Consider the following 21,742-nt stretch of genomic DNA (forward strand, 5'->3'; position numbering starts at 1 on the left):
AGACCTGTCCTTGCACATTTATTTTTTTTACGAGAAACTTGAAAACTGTTTTGGTATTAAGAATCTTTGAGTAGAATGACTTTTTATAAGAAAATACAAGCTTTCAAATCTTCCATAAAATTGGAAGTCAAAAACACATTGTATTTCTCCACAAAGGGAATGCTGTTTCTGTAGTGCACCTGCAGATTTCCTCATTACAGGCAGAAGCCCGTGCCCTGATTTTCTTTCTGACTACACAAAGATTCCTGTGCTGGCATCAGAATTAATTGTTGTCTGCTTTTACACCAACAATAGAATTCATTGCTCCAAGTAAACATATGGACTGGGCTGAAGTTTTACTGCCAAGAAGCTAGTTTTCTATGGTGAAATAGTCATATTAGATCTTTTGTTTTGTTAAAGGACAGAATTTCATCATTAAAACTTGATTTTTTTTAACCCTTTCCTCCATGCCAAAAATCAATTGTATACAATGTTGTGAAGGGATTTGCTGTTTTTCATGAAAAAGTGATGCTTCCAGGCTTTTTATATATGAAGATTTGGGCTTTATTAGGGTATTTCTTGTGTGGACTCGTCAAATCAATTTTAGGGGAAGCACTGTTTGGGCTTGGGTATTTTTAGATAGCAGAAGCATCACCTTTTTCCATAAACAGGTTTCTCAGTGTAGTATTTTTATTTCTGTTGTGTGGGTGTTTTTGAAGACTGTACTAGTGTGCTGCAAAACTCAGGCTTTAATTTCAATTTAATAAAATTTGAACTGGAAAGTTTGCTTTGAACTTTTAGATTATCAGATTTTAAATGTATTGCAGAGGTTCACTTCTGCTATTCTAGCATGATTTAACATGATTAAATGGTAGTTTGATAGTAGTTGAATACACGTGTATACATATGTTGATTAGAAAACTTGTTTGAAGAACCTGAACAAACACATATTTAGGTATCCTGAAAGACATAGGAAGACCTTTTAGATGGAGCAGTAGAGAGATCAAGAAGAATGGAGAAAGCTTGACTATAACTGACCTAGGGTGATAGTCAGGATGAAAAACCACAGCAGTGGCAATAAAGTATTGCTATGAAGTGTGTGTGTGGAGTTCTCCCTGTAATAGCAGCATTGATGACATCTAGCAAATACTAACAAGCAGCAAAAGTACTGTAAGGAGTACAGCAAAAGTCTGACTGCTTAAACTAGATGAAAAAAAACAAAACAAAAAACAAAACAAAAAAAAAAGATCAGACTAGCTTCATGGTATTTATTTTATCTGGAACAGGATGTTGGAAGAGCTTGAGGAGGGAGGAAGCACAGATCCCATATCAATTGGCTTGTCTCTCCCCTCCAGTCTGAATTTTATGGTATAGTTTAATGTGTCTGATGCAAACTGTTATGCAGGTCACATTGGGAACTACCAGACCTAAAATAATATTACTCGTACAGGACAGGCAGGATCTGAACACTGGAGAAAATGACCTGTCTTCATGCCTTAGGTATGCAGTAAGTGCCTTAACAGTGCTGTCACTTCTTGAGTATTTACTTCTGTGGTCAACCAGCATGTCATGCAGGCATGGAGGAATAACATTAGACCTAGCAAAAGGAGGTGAAGGAGGGATCAGGCAAAATTATTTTGTTTTATATGACTCCTAGGTATGGTAACTGAGGCTTTAGGATCATGTATGTGTAGTTTACTCTCTACTTACCATACAAGAGCAGCCTGGAGTGTAGGTAGAAGGCAGGGAACATGGTAGTTATGCTTGAATTTTGTTTGACACAAGCCACAAGAACCAGTGTGAAGTTCTTTTTCACATTTGTCTTATCTAAAAGACAAAGTACTTTAGTACATATTGTATAATATGAAACTGCTGGGAAAACTGGACAAATAGCCAGTATACGAGTAGTCTTTGTCAGACTGTGGCATGAATTACATGCATCTTAGTGTGATGAGACATTGTTCTCTGCACTAGCTTCTAGACATTGGCTATCTCAAAGTAGTGTCTTAGATCCATCCTATTCAGGCTCTTGATCAAAACAAAAGCCAACTGTTGGTATTGATGGATAGGTTCTTGTTTGTCATTTCTAAAGGCCACATTTTTCATACGTCTGTGTAATCTCTCTTCAGACCAGTGTCAGGTGACCAGGAAACATGAAATGGCTTATTGGAAGGCTACTGAGATGGACAGGTATGCCGTTCTTTACTCGGGCCCCTTGGAATCATGTTTTTTCTCTTCTTTGTAACATGCATCTACTCATTAAAGCTTAGAAAGTAGCCTTGGACACAAATAGCAGCCGTGTCCACCCTAAGCACAACCTTTCCCACTTTCACATCTTGTATTAAAACTGCTACTAGTAGCCTGTGTTCTTAGTGTAGGCTGATCATCATATCCATGAGAAAAAAGAAAATCTTTAAAACTACAGCTATGATGGGTAGATGCTTTTTCTAATGAAGAAGATTACTGAATAAAGCTTGCTACCACCATCAACAGAAGGGTTAAAAAATATTTAGGCAAAATATGGGCGAAAGGGGCTTTGTACGCGTTTTCTGGTATCCTATTTTAAATTCCTTTCAGATTCCAGGTAGGGATATATTTAGGGTTGTTCAGAAAGAGCAAACACAGAGAGTATTCAATGTATTGTTGGCAAGGGTATAGTAATGAAGCAGTTTTTGTCTTTCATTGGGACTTGGAAAGGCTGATCTCTCTCAAGAGCTTGATGTTGTCTGCTTTTCTTGATGGTAGCCATCATGGCCCTCATTCTCTTGCTTGTGTGTGTTCGTGCTCATGTACAGTTTGGGAGCCTGGCTCCATGTGGTTTTGGGTCCCGGTTCTGTAGTTTTTTACTACTGTTTCTGGTTTGGGGGGAGAGATGGCTCCCTGCATTGCTCTGGCTGGCCTGCCCTGCGCTGCCCCCCTCCTCCTGTTGCCGCTGGATTGTGCCAGCCCGCCCTGGCCCTGCCGCATTGAAGCTGTGAGGAGCTGAAGAAGAGCTAGTGAAAGACAGGTATTGCAGCAGGTAGGCTGTGCCTGTGAGGTGCCTGAGGATCTGCCTTTTTTTTTTCTTTTATGGCTGCTTCTTGCAGTCCCAGGGGGTTGAATCCTCTCCGGAGTGCTGAGGAAAGGTCGTCAGCCCAGTCAGTGTCCCTAACCAAGGGTCCCCCTAAGGCAAGTCTCTGAAGCGTTTCCCCTCTGTTTTAGTGGTGCTGTGGTAGGCATTGCTCAGAATCTGCTGAGGGTCTCGGGGGGGGGGGAGGGGGGGAGCTGCTTGTACACTGTTGGAGCCTGGGTTGGGGGGGGAGGTTTGGAGCTGCTTCTACACCTTTGGGGCTGGCATCGGGGGTAGAGGGGTTGGGTGCAGGTTGTATACTGTAGGGGCCTGTTTTTTGGGGGGGGCTTGGGGCCTGCGTCTGGGGGAGGGGTGGGAGCTGCTTGTACACTTTAAGGGCTTGTGTTTGGGGGGGCTTGGGGGCCTCCCTCGGGGGGGGGAGGGGGGTTGGGAGCTGCTTATATAGGGTAGGGGGCCTGCCTTGCAGGGGTTGGGAGCTCCTTGTAGAATTTGGGGCCCTGTGTCTGGGGGGGTTGGGGCCTGTGTCTTAGGGGGGGTTAGGAACTGGTTGTACACCTTTGGGGCCTGTCTCTGGTGTGGGAGCTACTTGTACACTTTTTGGGCCTGTATTTGATGGGGATTGGGAGCTGCTTGTACACTTCTGGACCTATGTTTAGGGGGGTTGGGAGCTGCTCATGCATTCTAGGTGCCTCCCTTTTGAGAGGGGTTGGGGCCTGCATCTGTGGGTGGTTGGGAGCTGCTTGTACACTTTAGGGGCCTGGGTCTCAGAGGGGGGTCTGGGCTGTTTGTACACCTTTGTGGCCTGTGTTTGGGGGGGGTGCCTGTGCCTGGGGGAGTTGAGAGGTGCTTGTACACTCTAGGGGCCTCCATTTGGGGGTCTTTGGCGCCTCCCTTTGAGGGGGAGGGAGTTGGGAGTTGGTTGTACACCACTGCATCCCATGTCTTGGAGGGGGCAGGGGGTTGGGACCTGTCTCTGAAGGGGCGGGTTGTGAGCTGCTTGTACACCTTTGGGACCTGTGTCTGGGGCGGGGGGGGGGGGAGGGACCTGGGTCTGGGGCCTGTATCTGGGTGGAGTCCAGTTCTTGGGAGGGGGTGGGGGGGTGGGAGCTGCTTGTGGGCAGTTGGGGTCTGCATCTGGGTGTGATTGGTGCCTGCTTCTGTTGGCAGTTTGGGGCCTGCTTGTAGACTTCTGCAGCCCGGGTGTGGGGGCTTTTCTGTAATGTTTGGGGTCTGCATTTTTGCTTTGGAATGCATCTTGAGCTTTTGAGGCCTAGCTGTAGCATTTGGAGCCTGCGTCTGTGGCTTTTCTGTAGCATTTTGGTCGCGTGTTTGTGATTTGGGGCCTGTATCCAGGGTTTTGCCTTTTTTGTAATTTTCATCTTTGTGTCTGTGTTTCGTTGCTGGTTGTTTGGGGTTAGGGGCAGTTTGGGGTTTGGATTAAGGTCAGTGTCATTAGCGTTAGGGGGTTGATAATAAGGGTTAGGGTTGTGGTTACAGTTGTTAGGTTTAAGGGGAATAAGGATACCAGGGTAAGGGGATCAAGGTTGTGGGAATAAAAATGTTGTTTTTGTGCAGTTACATCCTTTAGAGGGAAGGAAGGTTGTTGGGAATTGGCACAAAGGGCGTGGACATGAGTCTGTAGAACAGTTGTTCGATCAGAGTTTGTTTTAAGCAACCAGGAGTAGGCCTCAGTTAGCATAACTGAGGAGTGGAAAAGTACCGAGAGAAGTGAAAAAGGTGCAAAGAAAGAATGTCCTTATCTCGAAGAGGAGGTTTCTAAGGGGAAAAACAACTGCCAGAAATGTGAGGAAGCTATGTCCGTATGTAGCCGCAAGTAGGGGGAACATAAACTAAAATAACCTTTAGGCTTAGCCAATCAGTAAGTGACTAATAGGCATAATTATAACAATCTGTATAAATATGCGCTATCCGGACAATAAAGTAGAACTAGAACTATGCTTTACCACTCATATGGAGTCGGCTGCTTTTGTTCCCTCTGCCGCGAACTAACAGAAGGTGGTATTGAGATAAGCTTGCAGTGATAAGAGAGCTTAACAGTGTGAAATGTGTTCATCTGATTCATGTCAATGTGGAACAATGCTAGGGCCGCATGATATGATGAAATGTGACCTGTCTTACATACCCTTGTATAACCACAAGTCTAAGAAAACCAGAGTGGTTAATGTATATAGTTCTTGTATTTTGCAAAGGAATGGTCCAGCAATTCGGGTCAATAGGGGATAAGAGAACAAAGGGGTTTCAGAATAACTGCTAACTATTAAAACTGCTGCATGGGATACTATGCAAGTCTCTGACATCCAGCAAAGATGGACAAAGGAGAAGGACCAGGGAAAAGCCTGGGAGGAAGACTACGAGCTTTCAGCATGAGAGACCCCCAGAGGGACCACCGGAGACTGATAACGCATGCACCAGTGGGAGGGTTCGGATTCCGTGAACTAATTATAATAACCCTGCCTTTTCTAGAAGTAATAACGAATATGTATTAGCCTAGGAGCATAAAAACCTGGAGCCTGATGTAACTGGTGTGCCTCTTGGTGGAGCAGAGGCTCCCGGTGAGGAGAAGGGGCAGGCAGGAACCTTTTGAAGTTCAGGAGAGGGAAATGCCAAGCCCTACCCCTAGGGAGGAACAACGCTATTCACCAGCACTGGATATCTGTATACTAAATAAGCATCTCTTCATGGAAGGGGTGGTTACACATTAGAACAGGCTGCCCGGGGAAGTGATAAGAGTCCTCATCCTTAAAAGTATTTAAGAGATGTGTGGACATAGCACTTAGGGATACAATTTAGTGGTAGCATTAGGTTGATGTTTGGACTTGATGTTCTTAAGGGCCTTTTCCAACATAAGAATTCTTGTTAAGGATGGGGATTCAAGTAACAAATGCGTTTTCGGGAAGTGGCTCTATCCTTCATTGTAGGTGACAGCAGCTCACCTTGCAAATGGAATCCACCCAAAGATTTCGGGTCATGTCATCACAGATACTGTAGAAGGGAGGAAAGTTGGAACTTTTTTTTTCAGAGGTAAAACCTGCAGGTGAGTACAGAAGTAACATGTACACTGGGAGCTGTAGAGACTCCCTGAAAGTTTAAGGTTGAAATTTGGCTAGGCCTGCCTGTTCAACAAATGGGAAACTATGCTCTGCTTGACAAACGGCTTTTGAAAGGTAATTTTCAATGATAGAATGGAACATCGTGAATCCTTTTCTTGGGTTCCTTCCAGCTGATGACTTGCTGCAGCAGCCTTGCATTCAAAGAACTAAGTAGAATTTGGATTGTTTTCAGTCTTAGAGGTTATCATGTCTTATTGATGATTTCAGGGTGAAAGCATGCATATAGAATGTACTGCTGAACTAAGATAGTGTGCAGTTTCATTTTTTATCTTAAGTTCTTTTTATGACTCAGTCTTTTGTTACTGTATGTAGCAATGTTTTCCTGCCTCTGTGTTGCTGTGACAATGTAACAAGGGCCACAGAAAGTCAGACCAAAGATCTGTGATCTTAGCAGAATAGAACAAGTATAGAGTGATACTTGTGACTTGCACTGTAAGACAAGCAAATGCCTTGGAGTATAGAAATGTTTAATGGATTTCTTGTAAAAATTGGCCATATCCTTTGAACCCATGTAAACACTTAGCATCCATGGGTCACAGAAGTCACGAGCCTTAACTAGGTGTTGTGTGTAAACTCTGGAGCTAGCTTCACTATGTGAAGAACCGCTTCCTTTATTTTGTGTGTGCTTGTGGGCAGGAGGAGTGAAATTTGCTTCCTGCTAGCTTTTGATGCCCCCATCTTCTGTATGGAAAGAGAACATTGGTGATCGATCTCTGTTCAACTTCTATGATATGAGACATCGTCTTTTCCCTCATCTCTCTTTCACGTGAAAAAGGTTTTTTCTTAGTCCTTTTCTACAGAAACTGTTCCAAACATTTGGTGATCCCTGTTTCTCTTGGCTGAAACTATTTTTATTCTACTGTGACCTTTTTAAGGTGGGCAAAAATAAAATTTTGTGTAGCATCAAGATGCAAATGAACCTTCAGTTTATAAGATAGCAAGGCTACCTTTGAGTTTTGATTAGATTGGTGATGCTTTTTGTTGCCTTTCCTAGGCCTTTTTCAAAAGGTTAAACAGGGAAGTTGGCTGTTCAACGCTGATGAGCACTGAAGTTATGTTTTCATAGGCTTGTGTGCAGTACCAAGGCCTGATTTCCCCTTTTGCCTCTGCATTACTTCATGTTGATCTGCTGTGAATTGTACTTGCTATTTGGCTGCATAGTGGCTGCAAAGGAATCACAGGCGGGTTGAGGTTGAAAGGACCTCCAGAGTTCACCTGGTCCAACACCCCTTTTGTGTTCAAAGAACATAAAAATATACTCCATGTTATAAAGTATGACCTCGCTTTAAAAAGCTGTTTTAACAGTCCTTCATTAAGCCTTATTAATCAAGTGTCCCCAGTTCTTTTCTTACTCTTCCCACTATACTTCTTGTTATTTTCCTTAACATGGGAATTCCTGCTCTGGCAATTTGTGTAGGACACTTCTTACACAGAAGTCTAGGCATGTTAGTCACGTTTCAAGTCATCTGTTTCAATTCAGACAATTTCAAGAGTTAAAAGTGAAAACATAACTTATCCGTGAGCTCCCTGAGAACTCCTTAGCGAAATGCTGCCTGAGCCTTTTGACTTGTTACTTCTGTTTCTGTGTCAAAACTTGTTCTGTATCATTTCAGTTGGAGATGGATTCTTTGACATCCGTGCAAGAAAAATCTTTCTTCCATAGAAGTCCTTCAATGTACACAGAGCAGAGAAAGAGCAGCTATTCTGCAAGTTGGTACTCAGGCTGGTTTTGGCTTCCCATATTGTTTGTACATTCCCATGTTGTTTTGCAATCTTTTCTCTTTTCAGTAGTTATGTAATAAAACTTTTTCAAAGGATGCCTCCCTGTTTTCAGTAGCCTCCTTACGCCCTGAGATTTAGCCATCCTTGTATTCTTTTGCTCTTCGTCTTTTTGATACAACTCGTATAGTTGTTGGATCCCCGGGCTCCGGGATGGCCACCATGCTGAGCTCTGGGTTGCCTACCTCCGGAGGGGCTGGAGGCGGCCGTCCTGATCCTCTGGGGTCCGGCCTCAGGTGGAGCGGGGGCCGCCGTCACAGGGCCTGGGAGTCCAGCAACGGGTGGCACAGGGGCTGGCTGTCCCGTGGTCCGTCCTCAGGAGGATGGGAGGGGGCGTTCCCAGGGCCCGGGTGTCCGGCTCCGGACTGTGCAAGGGCCAGCTGACCTGTGTCTCTGGGGTCCAAACTCGGGCAGCATGGGGGCCGGCCGTGTCATGAAGCAGGAGGCCATCCCAAGAGACCTGGAGACCTGTTGTCCGCCAGCTCGGGGGCTGGCCGTCCTGTAGACCAGGAGTTCGGTCCCGTGCAGAGCGGCAGCCAGCTGTCACGAGCCCCTGGGATCTGGTCCTGGGCAACATGTGTGCTAGCCGCACCGGGGTCCAACCTCGGGAGGCTCTGAGACGAGGATCTCAGGAAAAGGGTGTCCAGCCACAGGCAGTGTGGGGGCTGGCCGTGCCGTGAAGCAGGAGGCTGTCTTCCGCCGGCTCGGGCCTCCATTTTCACGGCACGCCAGCACTTACGTCCCAGAGGACAGACCCTCGGGACACGGGACAGGCGGGGGGACACGGGCCCCCACCGCCCATGGCTGGGCACCCAGGCACGGGATCGCCATCCCCAAAACGCCCGAAGTCGACCCCGGACCCCAGTGCGGCTAGCACACACGTCGCCCAGGACCAGAGCCTAGGTTTTCGGGATGGACGGCCATCGCTCCGGAAAGGACAGAACCCCAGGTCCCCGGGACGGACAGCCCCCAAGCCTGTGGACGACAGCCTTCAGCTTCACGACACGGCTGGCACCCATGCCGCTTGTGGCCGGACAACTGTGTCCTGGGATTGCCCTCCCCGAGCTGCCTGAGACAGGACCCAGACGCTGGTGCGGCTAACACACACGTCGCCCACAACGGTAGCCTAGGTGTTCCGGATGCACGGCCGCCACTCCGGAAAGGACAGAACCCCTGCCTCCGGGACGGCCAGTCCCCGAGACAGAGGACGACAGCCTCCCGCTTTGCGGCAAGGCTGGCACCCACACCGCTTGTGGCCAGTCACCCATGTTGTGGGACCACCTTCCTTGAGCCGCTAGAGATGGGACCCAGACCATGGTGCGGCTAGCACACACGTCTCCCAGGACCGGAGCCAAGGGGCTCAGGACAGCCAGACCCACGCTGCCCGTGGACGGACACACGGGTCCTGCGATCACCATGCCAGAGCCAACCAAGGTCCAACCCTGACCCTGGTGTGCTAGCAAACACTTCGGCCAGGACCGGAGCCCAGGGACTCGGTACGGCCCACCTCCGCCCCGCACAGGAACGAAGCTCCGTTCTCCTGGATGGCCAGTCCCCGAGCCAGCAGACGACAGCCTCCCGCTTCACAACACGGCTAGCACCCAAGCAGTGTCATGGGAACGCCATCCCCGAGCGGCCAGATTCGGGACCCGGACCCCGGTGTGGCTAGCACACACGTCGCCCAGGAACAGAGCCAAGGGGCTCAGGACAGCCAGCCCCACGCTGCCTGTGGCCGGACACCCATTGTCCTGGGATCGCCATACCAGAGCCACCTGAGCTCCAACCCTGACCCGTTGCGGATAGCAAACACTTCAGCCGGAACTGGAGTTCTGGGGCTCGGTAAGGCCAGCTTACGCCACAAACGGGTAAGAACCTCCGTTCTCCTGGATGGCCAGTCCCTGAGCCGGTGACGACAGCCTCCAGCTTCCCTAACCCTAACCCCTAACCCTAACCTGATTTAAAGATCAAAGCCGAATTTCCTTAAGTGGTATATTCTTTATTGCAGCGCTGGATGCACGGGGGATCCTTCCGCCTATCGTGCATGTTTGAAGTGACAAACTATCTCGTATTTATACAGCGAAACAATGAATATTCAATTAGCACCTATACATATTCATTACCTAACCCCATCTACCCTCGCTTCGTATGCTAATTAGCTTATCAGTCCTTGCGCTTGCGCAAAGCCTTCCAAGAATTGTGGGCCAGGGTCTCCAGGATGTGGGCAGTGGTCTTTGGGAGGAAGGCCGTAGGTCTTCCTCGTAATGCACTTTCTTAATCAGTTGTTTTCCAGGCTGTAAAAATGCTGGGTTGTCTTTCGGTTTAACTGGGGGTTGGCGGATAACAGGATGTCTCAGTTAACAGGACATAACAGACAGTTGACTAAAGTTATCTCAAGTCTCAGCCTGACTGAGTGTTAACGGATAATGGGGTGTTTTCAAATAACAAAATGCTTAAACGTAACAAAAGGTCTATGGATAACAAGATGTTGTTTACTTTGTCCTTGCTAACTTTTAATCATAAGTTTTATTCTATCCTAAAGTAAGTTTATACAATACCAAACCACAAGCTTTATTCTATCCTAAAGTGAGTTTATACTATATCAAACCCCAACCCCATCCCCAACAACAACCCCAACCCCAACCCCAACCCTGTCAGTCCTAACCCTAACGGCCCATAACCCTAACGGCCCCTAAACCATAATCCTAACCCCAAACTCATAACCCTAACCCTAGTTCCCATGAACTATATCTTCCGGCAAGCTCTGGGCACTCAACATGGCCTCCCGGAAACCCAGTGCCGGAAAACTACACCTACCAGCACGCTCTGGGCACCAAACATGGCCTCCTGGAAGCCCGGTTCTGGAAATCTAAACCTACCAGCATTCCCCGGACAGCTGGCCTGACCAATCACAGGCCGAGTGTTCAAGAATTACATTTACCAGCACTCACTGTAACCCTAGCCCTTACCGCCCTTCCAAAAAAGCCTCAAGTCCTAACACTAAAAAACCTCCAAACCCCTACAGACCTAACCCAAACTATTTACCACACGAAACCCAAAAGATCTATGCCTAAAAGCCCTAACCCAAACACTTAGGACACTCAAAACCCAAACCCAAAACAGTAGGATGCTCAAAGCCCTAACCAAAAAAATTAGAACGCTCAAAGCCCTAAACCAAAAATTAAGATGCTCGAAACCCTAACCCAAAACAATAAGACACTCAAAGACAAAACCCAAAAATTAAGATGCTCAAAACCCAAAGCCAACCCAAAACAGTAGGATGCTCAAAGCCCTAACTCAAAACAGTAGGACGCTCAAAACACAACCCAAAACCCAAAACTTTAGGATGCTCAAAACACGAACTGAAAACATTAAGACACACAACACCCAAACTCAAAAATTAGTATGCTTGACATCCAAAGCCCTAACCCAAAACAGTACGACACTCAAACCCCTAACCCAAACATTAGGAAGCCCCTTTCGCCCATCAAAAAGTGCCCCCAAAGGAAGGCTATGGGTACAACTGAACTCCCCAGGGGAGCCTTCACGCAGCCCCACATGCAACTAGACCCTCTGTCTTCGCTCTTTCTGAGCAACCCGAAACATAGCCCTACCCGGCATGGGAGAGGAATTCAAAAGAGGACCCCAGAAAAGGCATTCAAAGCCCCTTTTGCCCATCCAAAAGTGCCTCCAAAGGAAGGCTTTGGGTACAACTGACCCCGGTGCGGCTAGCACACACGTCGCCCAGGATCGGAGACAAGGGGCTCGGGAACCCGGACCCACAATGCCCGTGGAGGGAAACATGGGTCCTGCGATTGCCATACCAGAGCCGACCGAGGTCTGACCCGGAGCCCAGTGCTGCTAGCACAGGCGTCACCCGGGACCGGAGCCCAGGAATTCAGAACGGACGGCTGCCGCTCTGGACGGGACAGAACCCCGGGTCCCAGCGACTGCCAGCCCCCGAGCAGGCGGACGACAGCCTCACGCTTCGCGGCAAGTCTGGCACACAAGCCGCTTATTCCTGGACAACCGTGTTGTGGGATCGCCTTCCCTGATCCGCCCGAACGGGACCCTGACCCACGTGCAGCTAGCACACACATCGCCCAGGACCGGAGCCCAGGGTCCACATACGGATGGCTGCTGCACTGCACAGGACAGAACCCCTGGTATCGGCGACAGCCAGCCCCTGAGCCGGCGGACAACAGTCCTGGCTTCACTACACAGCTGACAAACATGCCGCTCGTGGGCAGACAACCGTGTCCTGGGACCACCGTCTCCGAGTCACCAGAAACGGGACCGGGACTCCGGTGCGGCTAGCATACACGTTGCCCAGGACCGGAGCCAAGGGGCTCAGTACAGCCGAACCCACGATGCCCGTAGACCGTCACCCGTGTTCTGCAATCGCTTTCCCCGAGCCAAGCGAGGTGGGACCTGGACCGCGGTCCGGCTAGGACACACGTCGTCCAGCACCGGAGCCTAGGTATTCGGGAATGACGGCTGCTGTACCGTACAGGACAGAACACCCGGTCTCGGTGACTGCTAGCCCCCGAGCAGGTGGACGACAGCCTCACGATTCGCGGCAAGTCTGGCACACAAGCCGCTTATTCCCAGACAACCGTGTCGTGGGATCGCCTTCCCCTATCTGCCCAAATGGGACCCTGACCCAGGTGAGGCTAGCACACACATCGCCCAGGACCGGAGCCCAGGGTCCACATATGGACGGCTGCTGCACTGTACAGGACAGAACCCCCGGTCTCGGCGACGGCCAGCCTCTGAGCCAGCGGAAGACAGTCCGGGCTTCACGACGCGGCTGAAAACCATGCCGCTCGTGGCCGGTCACCCGTCTTGAGGGATCACCTTCCCCGAGCCACCCAAAACGGAACCCTGACCACCGTGCGGCTAGCACACAGAAGCCCAGGACCGGAGCCTAGGGGCTTGAGACAAGATTTTGCATTGCCCAGGGAGGTAAAATTATTGCAATATGTGGATGATCTATTAGTAGCAGGAGAAACTGAAGAGGGAACCCAAGAAGCTCCTATTAACTTGTTCAGTTTCCTGGGAGAAAAGGGATTCAAGGTGTCTCGATCAAAATTACAATTTGTGGAACAGGAAGTAAAATACTTAGGACATTGGTTAAGTAAGGGAAAAAAGAAGTTAGATCCTGACAGGGTATCTGGGATCCCATCCTTAAGACCCCCACAAACTAAAAAGGAAATCCGGCAAATATTGGGATTATTAGGATATTGTAGACCATGGCTCGAAAGCTACAGTGAAAAAGTTAAATTCTTATATGAGAAATTAATTAAGAACCAACTTAAGTGGTCTGCAGAAGATAATCAAAAATTTGAAAAAATAAAAGAGGCATTAATACAAGCACCTGTGCTGAGCCTTCTGGATCTGGAAAAACCTTTTTATCTCTTTGTGAACACATCAAACCAGACGGCATATGGAGTTCTTACTCAAGACTGGGCAGGAATTAAGAAACCCGTGGGGTATTGTTCTAAGTTACTTGATCCAGGAAGTAGAGGGTGGCCTGCTTGTCTCCAAGCTTTGGTCATTACGGCATTATTAATAGAGGAAGTTAGAAAGATCACTTGTAATGCTCCCTTAAAAGTGTATACTCCACACAATGTCAGAAGTGTCTTACAACAGAAAGCACAGAAATGGTTAACAGACAGCCGGATCCTAAAGTACGAAGCTATACTAATTGACTCCCCTGACTTAGAACTAAGGGTAACCTCTGCTCAGAGTCCAGCACAATTTTTGTTCAGAAAACCATCAGAGGAATTACAACATAACTGTTTAGAGGTAATTGAGACCCAGACTAAAGTAAGACCCGATTTAAGAGATACTGAATTAGAGAAGGGAGAAGCACTGTTCATAGATGGCTCCTCCTGAGTAGTGGAGGGAAAAAGAAAATCAGGATATGCAATAATTAATAAGCACCTGGAACCTGTGGAATCAGGACCCTTGAGTCCATCATGGTCAGCTCAGGCTTGTGAGCTGTATGTCCTATATAGGGCCGTGGAACTATTAAAGGGGAAAAGTGGAACTATATATACAGATTCTAAATATGCATATGGGGTGGTTCATACCTTCGGAAAAATTTGTGAAGAAAGAGGTTTCGTTAATCCTCAAGGGAGGAATCTTATACATCAAGAATTAATAATGAAAATTTTAAGGGCATTAAGAGAACCAAAAGAAATAGCAGTGGTACATGTAAAAGGACACCAAAAAGGATTAGACTACCACACCAGAGGGAATAATCTAGCAGATAAAGAAGCTCAGGAAGCAGCCTTGAGAACTCAGGCTGCTAAAATTAATATAGTACAGGAGGAAGAAAGACGAGAGAGAGAAGAAAAAAAGTTTACTCCTGAAGAACAGACAAAACTGGAGAAAATAGGTGCTAGATTAGAACAAGGAAAATGGACATTGCCAGACGGGTGAGAGATATTACCACAAGCTTATGCAAGGCAAAGATTGGAACGTTTGCATACACAAACACATTGGGGTACAAAAGCATTAAGTAATCACTTACTGAAACAATTTGGTTGCATAGGGGTTTTTGAAATAGCAAAGCAAATCACACAAGGTTGTTTAACTTGTCAGAAGATAAATAAGAAAGTGTTTTGACAAGCAGCCACGGGAGGAAGAAAAACAGCTTATAGGCCTTTCAAGAAAGTACAAGTTGATTTCACTGAATTGCCCAAGGTAGGGAGGATAAAGTATTTATTGGTAATAGTAGATCATTTAACACAATGGGTAGAAGCTTATCCCGTAGCACGAGCTACGGCACAAATGATGGCAAAAATTTTATTAGAACACCTGATACCTAGATATGGGATAATCCAGTACATTGATTCTGATCAGGGCACACACTTTACTTCTAAAATAATAAGATGTCAATCATTAGGTATTCAGTAGGAATATCATACTCCATGGCACCCACAAAGCTCAGGGAAAGTAGAGAGAATGAATCAAACAATGAAACAACAGTTGGCTAAATTAATGATTTGAGACACAAATGCCCTGGACAAAATGCTTACCATTGGCACTTCTAAACATAAGAACTAAACCACACAGTGAGACTGGATTATCACCATATGAAATGTTATATGGTATGCCTTATTCACAGGGAATGCCTCTGGGAAACCATGCAGTTGAGGATCGTAGTATCCAGAAATATGTAATTACTATTGGGAAAAGATTGGAAGAGCTAAGAGAAATTGGAATAATGGCTCAGACACCACCTTTAGGATTTGCTATTCATCAAATACAACCAGGGGACAAGGTCTTAATAAAAACTTGGAGGGAAGAATCATTACACACCCGGTGGGAGGGACCATACCTTGTTTTACTTACCACTGAAACAGCTGTGAGAACAGCAGAAAGGGGTTGGACCCATGCATCCAGAGTAAAAGGACCAATAAATACCCAAACTTGGAGGGTTGAGTCTGCTCCTGGGGAACTGAAATTAAAGCTAAAAAAGAACTAATGTTCTGGCAATAAGGCTCTTCATAAATTAAGAGTGCCAGAAGAAGGGGACAAGCCTGAAGGGAAGAAAGGGAGAAGGCAAGACCGGGGCAGGACCCTCCACTGTGGTGTGTATAGTCTACCAAGGGAGGCAACCCCTATGGGTATTGACTGCCAAGTGAGAGGGCCTTGACCGGAGTTTGCCCGCACTAAAGCCAGGTTGTCCCAGGAAAAAGAAACAAACAAGCAAACAAAAATATATGTATATAATAAATACAATTATTATTATTATTTTTAACCTATTGTAATTAGTTTTCCAGGAGCTGGATCGCCCTCAAAGGCTGAACAGTAACCCAAGCTCAAATAGATCCTGGAAGTGGGCCCAACCCCTTGATTGGAGGCATTTCTCACACCCCCACGATAACCCCTGGATGACGCAGAAGGATGTTATACTTCCTGGTACTATTTTTACAGGGGCAATTAAGCCATGGGAATAACTTTTTCATTCTGGGGGAAGAAGTGGCCAAGGCTTTTAACCTTAGCAATTGCTGGGTTTGTGGGGGACCACGGGGAACTGAAAGTTGGCCCAGGGTAGCTGGCCCAGTTGAACCTAAGTGGTGGGTTAGTAATTTGAGTGAAGTTCATGATGGTACACAATTCTGGAAAGAGGAAGAAGGCCTGTGGCAATTGCACTTGTCAGAGCAGGGTATATACTGTTTAAACAGAACAGGAACAGTAAAGGTGGGAAAAAGCTTTTGTAAATGTACTCTATCTCCTGGATATGATTGTACTGATCCTGAATGTGGACCTATAAACTGTACATCAAGTAAAGGAAAATGGAACGCTACACACGTCCAGCTGAAAAATGGGACTTGGCTGAAATGCTCATATAAGAAATTTTTTGGACCTGGATGTGAAGCCATGGCAAGAGCACAATCAAAGGGACAATTTGATGTTCAAATCCTGAGTTGTCAGCGTGATAACACCACTAGGGAGCAGCATGTGGTAAGAATCTACTGCTGGAGGTGGCAAGATGAGAATGGGACACAAGTGTTCTTTAAACATTTCTGGTCAGCTCGTGATATGACAAGTCGTGAAGGAGAACTTAGTTGTAATTGTGAGTGGGAATCTAGTGCGGGAGCTTGGAGGTGTATATATACGAGTACTAATGGGGCAAACATTGTAACAGGACCACTTGGTAACAAAAACCCTTTGTATTTTCATGCCTCAAGGAATAAAAGAGAATGGGACGGTCCTTTTCCAAATGGGATGTGGGCTCTAAAGGGGCATTATTGGGTGTGTGGCAAACAGGCCTACAAAAGGCTACCAAAGGACTGGTCGGGAATCTGCTATGTGGGGTATATAAGACCCTTGTTCTTTTTATTGTCACAAATACAAGGAAATCATTTAGGAATAAAATTATATGATGATCTGAATAGAGAAAAATGATCTATTGATGCTATTGAAACTAAATGATTCTAATTGTTGCTTACAAATTGACGATAATGGGAAAGTGGTTAAACAGATAACAAAAGAAATTAGAAATTAGCCCACGTCCCAGCACAAACATGGAAGGGTATGGATTGGGATTTATTTTCATGGCTGCCTGGTGGACCATGGGTTAAAAGGATGTTATTTTTATTTTTATGTGGTATAATGATGTTATTATTCATACCTTGTATGATACCTTGCTTTACATTATTGATACGCCGGATAATAAATAGTACATTTGTAATGACTTCATTAAAAAAGGAAGGGGATATGTCAGTTATGATGCTTAAGAATTGGACGCTCTGAGAACGGACTGATGAAATCCAGTTATTAATGACAAAAGTTGAAAAAGAGACACGAATTGAGGATATTAAAAAGAAGATAAGGGATTGTGAGGAATGTTTTAACAATTCTTGTCAATAGAGAGCTTGAAGGAAAATGTATTCGTAAGTTTTTTCCTTGAAGTCTCCGATACCCGGGGGTTTCCGAACAACTGCTGACTATTATGACTTTTGCATGGGACACTATGCAAGCCCCTGATATCTGGCCAGGAGATGAAGGAGAAGGGAAAAGCTGAAGGACGGCTAAAAGACAAAGCTTGCAGGGAATGCTGTGCAAGCCTTTGACATGCAGCCAAGAAGTACAAAGAAGAAGGACAAGAAAAAAAGCCTGAGAGGAAGACTATGAGCCTTCAGCATGGGAGACCCCCAGAGACCCCCAGAAGGACCACCAGAGACTGATATGCATGCTTCAGTAGGAGGGTTCATATTCTGGAACTAATTATAATAACCCTGTTTTTTTTAGAAGTAGTAATGAGTATGTATTAGTCTAGGAGCAAAAAAAAATCATTATCTTGATGTAACAGCTGTGCGTCTAGGTGGAGCAGAGACTCCCGGCACACCCAGCACTGTTTGCTTATCTCTATTCCTTTAATAAATTGTAAACGTTGATTATTATCCTATTTTGGGATTTAGCCATTTATAACACCAGTTATAGACAGGTTGCTCCAAAAGGGGATGCTGGAACCATGTGTGTCCCCACATAATACCCCCATTTTGCCAGTAAAAAAGGCTGATGGATCATACAGGTTGGTTCAGGATCTGTTAGGGCTGTGAATCAGCGAACCATAACCAAATTTCCAGTGGCAGCTAACCCATATACTTTATTAAACCACCTAACACCTCTGCACAAATGGTATAGTGTAATAGATTTGAAGGATGCTTTCTGGGCCTGCCCATTCAGTGAAGGGTCTCGGAATTACTTCGCCTTTGAATGGGAAGACCCTGAAACAGGAAGGCGACAACAGCTTAGATGGACTGTACTTCCTCAGGGATTTACTGAATCCCCAAATTTATTTGGCCAAACCTTAGAAAAATTACTACAACTTTGTGAGGTAAAGGGGGAAGTGAAATTGTTGCAATATGTGGATGACCTATTAATAGCTGGAGAGACTGAAAAAGAGACACAGAGAACCACTATCGAATTACTTAATTTCTTAGGGAAAAAAGGGTTGAAGGTCTCAAAATCTAAATTATAATTCGTGGAAAAGGAAGTAAGGTACTTAGGACATGGGCTTAGCCAAGGAAAGAAAAAATTGGATGCTGACAGGGTATCTGGGATTTTAGCCCTATCATCACCCAAAACGAAGAAGGAAGTGAGGCAACTGCTCGGCCTCTTGGGATATTGTAGACCCTGGATTGAAGGGTTTATTGAAAAGGCAAAGTTTTTATATGAAAAATTGACTGGAGAAAAAATTAAGTGGAACGAGGAAGATGAGGAAAAGTTGAGGTTGATCAAGAAAACGTTAATAGAAGCTCCAGTGCTGAGCCTCACAGATTTAGAAAGACCCTTTTATTTATTTGTAAATGTTTCTAACCAAACTGCATATGTTAGTTGCAATTACAGCTAACTCAAGAATGGGCAGGAATCAAGAAACCTGTGGGATATTGTTCCAAACTATTAGACCCTGTGAGTAGGGGGTGGCCAGTGTGCTTACAGGCAATTGTGGCTACTGCCTTACTGATTGAGGAAGCTAGAAAAGTCACTTGTAGGGCACCTCTGAAGATATATACTTCACATAATGTCAGGGAAGACCTCCAGCAGAAGGCTGAAAAATGGTTAACTGATAGTAGGATGCTGAAATATGAGGCCATCCTGATCGACTCCCCTGATTTAGAATGAAAAATAACTTGCTGCGCAGAGCCCTGCACAATTTCTATATGGGGAACCCCTAGCAGAACTACAACATAACTGCGTGGAAGTGATTGAATTGCAAACCAAAATCCAACCCAATCTCGAGGAGACAGAATAAGAAACAGGGGAAAAAATATTTATTGATGGATCATCCAAAGTAGTAGATGGAAAAAGAAGATCAGGGTATGCCATCGTAAATGGGGATATGGTCCTAATAGAGTCAGGACCACTCAGCGCTGCCTGGTCCGCTCAAGCACGTGAACTTTATGCATTATTACGAGCCCTAGAACTATTGAAAGGAAAAAGTGGCACTATTTATACAGACTCTAAATATGCTTATGGAATAGTCCGCCCATTTGGGAAAATTTGGGAAGAAAGGGGACTCATAGGCACACAGGGAAAAGGGCTGATTCACCAAACTTTAGTTACTCAAATATTGCAGGCACTGAGAGGACCTAGGGAGATTGCTGTGGTACGTGTCAGAGGACATCAAAAGAGAACTGGCTTCCACATAAGAGAGAATAACCTAGCGGATAGAGAAGCTAGGGAAGCAGCTCTTAGGAAGCATGAGGTAGTCCTAACCCTACAAGAAACGGATAACGGAAAAGGGACACAAGAGAAGAAGTATACAGAAGCAGAAATAAAAATTATAAAGACCATAGGAGCAGAATTGAATGAAGGAAAATGGATTCTGCCTGATGGAAGAGAAATACTGCCAAAGGAACAAACTAGGCGTCTACTTTTACGGCTACACCTACAAACCCACTGGGGAACAAAAGCATTGAGTGATCAATTTCTAAAATTTTATGGGTGTGTAGGAATATATGAGATAGCCAAACAAACTGTCCAAGGATGCTTAACATGTCAAAAGGTGAATAAGAAGGTGATTAGGCAAGCACCTGCTGGAGGAAGAAGAATTGCATATCAACCATTTGAGAGAATACAGGTGCACTTTACTGAACTACCAAAGAGACAGCTATAAGAATGGTGGAAAAGGGGTGGACACATGCATCACGCGTAAAGGGACCCGTAACAGGAACCTGGAAGGTTGAGTCTACTCCTGGAGATCTGAAAGTTAAGCTTAAAAGAACTTGAAGCATATCAGGGCATAGCTACCCTTTGGATGCTAATTGTATGTATATTAAATCTTGTACTGATTAGAATATTAGCAATCATTGGAAACTCATATAAAGGCCCTAATAGAAGGATTTGGGGACCCCAAAATCCCATAGGGGGAGTGCCACCTCCAGTAGAGATACCCACAACATCTTGAATTACCTGAAAATTTTAAAATAATAGGTGGGAAAATTTACCTAGATGATTGGTTATCTGCTTTGAATCGAGCCCCCACTAACTCGTGGAAAAGTTGACCGCAAATAGAAGAACCATCACGTGTGTAAGTCTGGACCATTTCCTAAGAAGCATCAGGGAGAGGGCAAGACCGGAGACGGGACCAGTACTGCGGCTCAAGAAGGTTTACCAAGGGCTGCAACCCCTTAGGGTAATAACCGCCAGGTAACATGGCCTTTACCGGACCTCTCCGAATTACATGCTATTGGTCTCAGAATTGTATTGTTAACACCCGGAGGGGAAGAATTCAGGAACAAACACTACTATGCCTGTTAAACCTATGCTATGGAAACCAGAGTATGCTCGATGTAATGAAAGCAATAAGATAACCAGTTATGAGCCGAAAGAGGTCCCCTATCAGTGGCAGATAGAGGTAAGAGCTAATAATGAAGGAGCATTAATTGGGAAAAGTACAATTATTATACACCCTGCAGAATCATGAAATTGAAACACGAGCTAACTATGGGATTCCAACCATTGCTAAAAACTTGTTTATAAATCTTACCGAGAATATTGTGAAAGCATTCTTTTATGGTTCAATTGGCCTTGGCCAAATTCAAAGCCAAGACACGAATTAATGACATTCAAAAGAAGAGGAGGGATTGTTATATATGGAGTGGTAATTTGTGTCAGAAAAATGGCTGATATTAATAAAGAAGGGGGAGATTTGGGAATGTGGCAATGGGGGTTGGAGAGCCTCCTGGTTGGTGATAACATCAGACTCTTAACGGTGACGTCATCAGAAATGTAAAGAGGTTAGAGGAAATAAAGAAGGGGGATTGAGGCAACGCCCTGCTGTCTGGGGTTGCTTGTTTTCCCCTCTGTTAAGGCACAAGGCACGGAAGTTGCTGGGGGGGTTGCTGGTTAGAACTGTTAACATTTATTGTTTTATGTTATATGATAATAATATTATTAGTGTGGTTTCAAGGGTTAATGAAACGTGGGAAAAGCAATCCTGTTTTGTTGCTTTTGGGAACCTTGTGGTGGGCAGAGCATGTGCAGAAGAAGAGGGAGACAGTCGAAGCCACTCCTGCAGTCTGGAACAAAAGGTTGCTAATGGTGATGGGGAAACCGTGAGCCTTTCACCCACAAGGACCACCACAAAGAGAATTCTAATATGAAGCGGGGATAGGATATCCATATGTATAGGCGTACTTGGGTTTCGTAAAAAGTCCATTTTTTCAACAATGGAATTTGAAAGACCTCCATTCAGTCCCTAATTTTGTTCTTGATAATGGGACAGATTGCATGAATGTTGGCAAGAATGTGTGAACAACCA

The 21,742-nt window shown here is 45.6% G+C and overlaps 1 long non-coding RNA gene across 1 annotated transcript; it reads left to right on the forward strand.

The window, feature by feature from the left end:
- Positions 1-5,931: 5,931 nt before the first annotated feature.
- Positions 5,932-7,998, forward strand: LOC311425196. Its single transcript, XR_014686254.1, has 2 exons — positions 5,932-6,104; positions 7,794-7,998. It is a non-coding gene; the product is annotated as an uncharacterized lncRNA (long non-coding RNA).
- Positions 7,999-21,742: the final 13,744 nt, after the last annotated feature.

This window comes from Aythya ferina, assembly GCF_964211825.1.
Source record: "Aythya ferina genome assembly, chromosome: 29".
Classification (NCBI taxonomy): domain Eukaryota; kingdom Metazoa; phylum Chordata; class Aves; order Anseriformes; family Anatidae; genus Aythya; species Aythya ferina.